Consider the following 7466-nt stretch of genomic DNA (forward strand, 5'->3'; position numbering starts at 1 on the left):
TTTGTGAGTAACATATAGTTGGTTTATATATATTTTTTTTCATGAGGCATTTTCTGCATTTGAGATATTTTAATGTGCTTCCTATGCTTGCAAGTGTTTTAAGACTTACTTCTTAGTTCAATTTGGTTTGTTTATTTATTTATTTTATTTTTGTTGCAGTTATGCAAATGTTCATGTAGAAATTAAAAATAAAGGGGAGGATGCTTTGAAGCCAGAAATATATGGCGATGTCATAATTATAGAGCGTAGGATTTCTGAAATAAAACTATAATTATAAAATAATCCAATTCAGTTCAATCTTACATTAAATATGAGACAACTAATTCAACATTCAGTCCAAAACTATATCAAATATAATACTATATCAAATATAATACTGTACTATTCAATCCTGTCCGATCCGAAGCTATCCTGATACCAAACACCCTCCAAATAAGACAGGTTCCTTTAATGTCTTTTTATAAAAGTAATAAGAGACGAAGGAAGAGGGACTATACAGCAAATAATGCAAAGATGACGAGGATGTTGATCTAATTAAACAAAATAAATAAAACAGGACAAAAGAGCCGACAATGCTGACCAAAAAGCAACAAAAAGGAGCCGTAGATGAATGTCAAGGGTTCAGATGATGAAGACAGGCTACCAACTCTACGATTCTGATAAGACATGTGATGTTATTCGAATTCTAATAACTATTAAGCATGGTTTCCCAGAAGAGTTGCTGCTAAGACAGGCTGCCATCTTTCTTTTCCTTGGCGGTCCCCTATGCCCACCCCAACCCAATGCCTCCATCCCAGCACGTCCACGTCCTGGCATGCGTAGCATACCATCTTTCTTCTGTTCATAGTTATCTAAAACAATAATAATCGTAATAAGAAAAGTTTCTTCAGTTCACATGAATTATGACCGATGGCCTCCGGTCTCCGGCTACTTAGAACATCGAGTCCAACAATATAAGAACATTACCCATTATATCATACTAAATGCCCATTACCCCACCAAAAAAAAAAAAAAAAAAAAACACAAATTATAAAAAAATGGATTAATAAAAAATTTATAAACATCAATCATTATTATATCATTAATATAAATGTTATAAAACTTTTCTTCAAACAATCAAATTTTCCTGGCTCGGAAATGGGAGGTTTTTGGGATGAGGTATCAAGCCGCGTAGGAAAATTTTCAATTTTGATATCAATAAGTCACTGTAGATATTTTTAAAATCTAATTAAGCAGTTTTATATGCAGTTGAAAACTTGTATTACTCCTACAATAAAGAAAAAAAGAAGAAAAAAAATCTAGCATATATGTATATATTTATTATAATTTGAGAGAGAAAAATTTTTCATTTAGATAAAGATTTGAACTTTAAAATTGAAAACATATTCTTGATAAACAGGAAAAAAAAAAAAAAAAAAAAAAAAGAAGAACAAACAAAAATAAGACATTATTGTTATTATTATTATTAATTTTTGAGAATCACCAAGAAGAATTTTAGGGAAGAAATCCTAGAAAATCCTTTGGTGCAATTCTATTGATAAGTTAAGAAAGCTTTACGAGCTATTACAAATGTCAAAATTGTAGATAAAGAAAAGACAGACTCTCTCTAGCCTAGACGAAGCTTGATTGGTATACAGCTTCCTGACTTACTCACCAGTTACCGCCACACAGGGTGTAACCTGACTTTGACACGTCAGCTTCTAATATCCTACCAGGCTGAACGCCACGTCAGCTTCTATAAACAGCTTTCAGATTTCTTCTGTGTCCGTGATCTGATTCTCCAATATCATTCCCTCCCACGGTGAGTGAGAGACCTCGACCACGAGCGAGGAAGATGAAGTAAGAGCAGCATCAGGAGGATGATATTCAAACTGTTTCATTGCATCTCCCGCTAAGCTATGGAGCATGTTGCCAAGAGTGAGATTTGGGAACTCCATGAAGAACGGGCTGTCTCTCTGAAAAACAAGTTTGCTACATTAAGATATGCGTCCATGGCCTTCTTGCAAGGTAAAAAGGTGGGCCATTTTATAAAAAAAACGATCAACCACTACCAGTATTGAATCAAATTTTCATTTGAGTATGAGGGAATCCCAAAATGAAATCAAGAGAAATATCTTCCCAAGTACTTGAAGGCATAGGAAGAGGAAGGTATGACCCTTAGCAGATAGGCACATTCCCACAGCGCTGGACAAATTGAGAGACCATCACACTTCAAATGGGGCCAATGTAATAGCGTTCTTCCACCAATGAAATGGTTTTATCTCTCCCCTTGTGGGCGGCTAAACCGCCACTGTGCAATTCCTTGATCAGTTTAAGCCCAAGACATCCTTTTGGGATGCATAGTTGTGTTCCTTTGAAAGTGGGTTATCATTATATATATATATATATATATATTATATTTGCTTTGTTCGCTTGCACAGTTTGTTCCCTAACTCCTATATTTGATACTGCATTCCTAGAAAAAGCAGAGGCACCCCTGCATCTCTGAATACTTGTCAATTAAAACAACGCCAGTACTACATAAATCCGAATTTCCCTTGAAACTTACAATGTTTTGCTACTAATTTCTGTTATTTGTCTAAGTACAAATGTTCAACAAATGTTTCATTTTATTTTCAGAACTACCATTAAGATCAATTTATGCAAGACATTTAACAAATGCTTCATTTTATTTTCAAACTTGTTTTCTAACCCTGTCCTTTACGTGTAGACTCCAACTGGAATTTCTTTGGATGAAAGATGCAGGATAAATCATTTTTCAACTAGTATAATTGCGTTGTCTCAGGTTTAACTACTTTTGTGTCGGTATATGACGAAATCGGGCTTTTGGTTTTGGTTTTCTTTTTCTTTCTTTATGTTTTATTTTCATTTTGTATTTGCATTGCAGGTGCTGTTCTGTTAGCGCTTAAAAAGTAAATGTTATTCATAGCCTATAGAAATAATAATAATAATAGCGCAGGGAAAGAGAGGGACCACACTAATAGACTAAACAAAAAAACTTTCCCATTCACTAACCCAGTAAATCAAAGGATATCTCAAGCTCAGATAAAAAGGCCTAGACCTCAAACATTTTACACGCCTGTTTCTACATTTTTCTTTCAAAGAGAAGGAAAAAACAAAAAAAAAAAAAAAAAAAAAACATACACACACACACACACCCACCTAGCTGTAGCTCCAGTGGCAAAAATCAGACTATGGCATAAGAACTTCATAAGAAAACTTCATAAAAGCCTAAGAACCATAAGTAACAAATAAATCAAGGTCATTACATTTAAACAAAATATATTGCTAAAATCAAAATTATGCAATAATATAAAAATTTATAATAAAAAAGTACTTTTTCCAAATAGAATTTCATTAAGTTCACAAAAATAATCACTTAAAAAAAGTTCATAAAATATTCAAAAGTCTATATTAAATATACTCCAGTCATTGCGATAAGGGTGGTCAACAAAGGCTTATAAAGCCCCTATCAAAGGGTCACTACAAAAGGATATCGAATTTGAAGAGTATTGGTATCAACAAGAGGGGAGCTATGAGTCACCTGGGCCGCCAACGTTTTGGTTGGTTGATTCTCAAAACCATATAAAGAGAAATAAATTAACAAAGCAAATTACATATCATAGTGCTCCTCTGCCAAATTTCCATTTAATTTTCACACATATTATTTAAAACTATCATCATTGTTATTAAAGCATAGCCATCCCATAATTAATTAGCCTTTGCATTATCTTTTTTTCATCCCTCTCTCTATCAACTCTCTGGTCTAACATTGTTGTTAGTGGCCATTCTGGTTTTAGGCTCTTTTAAGGTATTAGAAAGTGGACCTAACTCTGCATATGAAGCCAATTAAATAGATACAAAACAAGACACTTAAGTATCAACCAAAAAAAAAAAAAAAAAAGACACTTAGAACAGGAAATGACTAAGACTAACTGCAAGGCTTCTCCAGCAATTTGTTCTAGTCAATTAACTACAAGTCAATACCAAACAAGTGGCATTAGCCATCAACAAACAAAACTGGTCAACGGCCTCATGGTTGACCCATGAATAAATCCTCAATGATCACCATCTCTGTCTTCACCAGGTCGGCCACTGTTCTTTTAAACTCTATTTTGTAAGATGGAAGCGTGTTCTGTATCCTTTAAAGGTGAGACTACGCTAGAATTCTTCTATACCCTTTAGCGGTGAGAATATGCTTAAATTCTTCTACATGGGACGTTCTGATAATATAATACTTAAAAATTGGAGCTTTCATAAGAGCTATTAAATTCACTTCTTTAGTGGCTTGTTCATAAAGACTTCTTTGGTTGGCAGCTATTCTTATATTATATTGCAACCCCCTATAGTCCTTTAGTTGTGACACTACAGGCATTTTTAGTTACTAGAGGCATTTTAAGTTGTGACACTTCAAAGATAATCAAAAGAAAGTAGGAACACAAATCTATAGAACTATTGGCATTAAATCCTTAAGAAAGGAAAAGATTAGGTGTATTATCTGAACCACATCATCGTAGAGTTGAAGTGATTTCCAATGCCCAGTGACTGACTGTTATTTACTCTCACAAAGGGGCTTATCCAATTTAACAGAGAGAACTAAGGTATGATTTCTCTGTTGCATGAATATATATTACTGGAGAAAAGAACAATCTACCACATTATAACTCTAGAAAGAATATCCTAAGCAATTAACGCCATACTTACCAGTTTTGGTCCTCAACATTGCTTTTCCATAGGAATTATAACTACAAGAAAACTGGCATGTAAATGCTTAAATGTGGCTAGCCAATAATCAATGCATTCAAAGGAGAAAAGAACAGAAATTCTTCAAGAAAAGAAATCTCTCCAGTGACATGTGAAGCTATTGTAATCATCTATGTCATTTAAGTGTTTAAGTTGCCTCAGGCCCACAACATGTCAACAACTATTAGTGCAGCTAGCAAAATAACAACTTTAGACTAGATTGAAACTAACGTACACTCCAAGCCTACTTATTTTCTAGGGATAAATTGAAGTCAACTAATAACATAAAAAAAAAATATATATATATATATATATATATATATATATGTATATCTAATCAATGAATGTTAAAAAAGAAAAAGAAAAATATGCTACAAATACATTGACAATCATATTTGTAGGTAGATAGCTGCATACCTCAACACCTCAACTTTAAATTACAGCTTTTGTTGGCTAATTTATGTCCAAGTTCACTCCTCAACTCCAATACAGAATCAGCTTTCATAGCCTACGCATAGAAGGAGAAATCTTACATAAACAAATGTACAAACTTGACATGACTATACACTAAGAATTCAGTCATCAATTCACTTCTACCTAACACAACACCTCTATACGCTGGAGCAAATAAGTACAAGAACATATATAAAAATGCTACAATGACCCATGTTTGGAGGGAGAGAAGGATACATTGACTAATTAATCCCTGACTAATTACATCCTCCAAATTCAAAAAAAGCAAATGCAAAAGCCTTATACACCCAAATAAAGAGAGAATTTTGTAGCTTTACAGCTTTAAAAAATAAAATAAAATAAAATAAAAAATCAATAAACCGATAAAAACAAATTACGCGCTTGAACGAAGATGGATTCAAAGATCAAACCCTCATCGAAATAAAATTCAAATCTTTTAGACCACTACCAGCTCTTTCCTTGAAATAATCAAAAACAACAATAGCTCCACTCCTCTGGACGTCAATAACCCTCTCCACATTCTCACCAACTGAACAAGAACTCTCACTGCGATCTACTGCGGTCTTGTAATGATCCGAAACCACCACTCTGCTGACCTTGGAAGAGATTTCCTGAGCAAACCCAGACGGATCCATGAAGTCTAGAAGGTAAATATTGTTGATTACGGCCAGAGGGAGCTGATTGGAAGAGATGGGGTTGTAGACGGATGTTGGGGAAGAACATCACCAGAAGACAAGCAGCAGAGAAGAAGAGGTGCGCTACTAAAGCTGTAAAAGCTCTATCTGGATGCGGAATGTGGTAGGTGAGATACTGATTAGTGAGAGAAAGAAATTGCATGTGGTTTACAGAGTAAGGATAAAATTGGAATTAATGAAAAAAAATGGGTAGATGGAAAAAGTTTTATAGGACGGGGATATTTTTCATTAAGGTGTTTAAAATAAAGGGATAGGGACAAATTCCCCGATACTTTTTAGCCTTGTTATAAATTGTTGCAATATAGAATTTAGAATTTATAACTTGTTACAATCGATTTCTTTGTGAATGATTTTAAAATACATTTTTATATATTTTCCTAGCTTCAAGAACATTTATATTTGTCATTCTAAATTATATTTTTTAGCGCATTCTATATCATAATTGGCTTACTTTTCCATTTGTTCACACTTTTTTGTACGACTGATTTCAATATTTTTTATAATTATAGTTGAGGGTTACATGTGATTCATTCACTTTTGTCCTTAAGTTTCTTGCTTATTTCTCCTTCTTTCTATTTTTTTATCAGTAGAAAATACTGCGGTGAAGTTTATGTTTGTTTCCATTTTATTTATTTTAGAATTTTGAACGAATATTTATTCCCATTTATATGATCTTTTTAGTTTTGCATAATTATTTTGTAATGGTTATTATATTATTTCCAATGATCTAGATTGATGGAGAATATGATCGAAAAAAATAATAAATTGAAGATATACAATAAAACATCATTCTTAAACAACTTGTACTTGACAAAAAGGTTGTGAATGTGGTATAATAAGTGATTATAGTGTGTATAGCTGCTAGTGTCCTAGCATCACTATGTGTCCAGAAACATATGGAAATTCTCTGTATATACACAATGTCTTTTACCATACATTTTTGCTATATTCTAAACTCAGTACCCTAGACTCTGCTCCTCACTCTAAAGTTTGTTTGTTTGTTATTTTTTATTTTTATTTTTATTTTTTTCCCTCGGTATTTACTCGTATTACATGAAAAATATTGAAATACTTCCTTTATATATAAACAAGTTGTGCTGGAATAATGAATACTATGTTTTCACTTTCACCATTTTGCTAGAACTCTGTAGCGGTATTGCTGTGGTTCATGACTTTAGTGTACTTTTTGAAATTCGTAAATTACACTCTTTTAAGTACACCTAACTCAGCTCCGCCAGTCGTTTAAACCGTCGGATGAAAATCAAAGCCAAATATCGTTTTTCCGACATTGCTAGAGTAGTAAAGCGGGTGAGCTTCATCCTCTCGTCAACACAATTCAGACTTCTATTGCCGTAGAGTCTCACTGGATATATATCTGCTTTCACCTACATAACCCGGCACGCAAACCTCCCCCAACACATATTGTACAACAATATTCAATCAGACACAACAAATTCCCAAACACTTCTTTAATATATATATATATATATATCTATATATTTGCAATATATATGTGTCAAATATATATATATATATATATATTAATCTGTTATT

General features: G+C 33.1%; 1 long non-coding RNA gene across 3 annotated transcripts; it reads right to left on the reverse strand.

Annotated features, from left to right (window-relative positions):
• Positions 1 to 1436: 1436 nt before the first annotated feature.
• On the reverse strand, positions 1437 to 6412 carry LOC112490967 (uncharacterized). Of its 3 annotated transcripts, XR_009640242.1 has the most exons (3): positions 5161 to 6194; positions 2052 to 3231; positions 1437 to 1955 (listed from the first exon to the last, which is right to left on the reverse strand). It is a non-coding gene; the product is annotated as an uncharacterized LOC112490967 (long non-coding RNA). The 3 variants fall into 3 exon arrangements; XR_009640240.1 differs by lacking the exon at positions 2052 to 3231 and having other exon boundaries at positions 5161 to 6412; XR_009640241.1 differs by having other exon boundaries at positions 1437 to 3231; positions 5161 to 6412.
• Between the last annotated feature and the right edge of the window lie 1054 nt (positions 6413 to 7466).

Source organism: Ziziphus jujuba, chromosome 8 (genome assembly GCF_031755915.1).
Source record: "Ziziphus jujuba cultivar Dongzao chromosome 8, ASM3175591v1".
Taxonomy (NCBI): Eukaryota; Viridiplantae; Streptophyta; class Magnoliopsida; order Rosales; family Rhamnaceae; genus Ziziphus; species Ziziphus jujuba.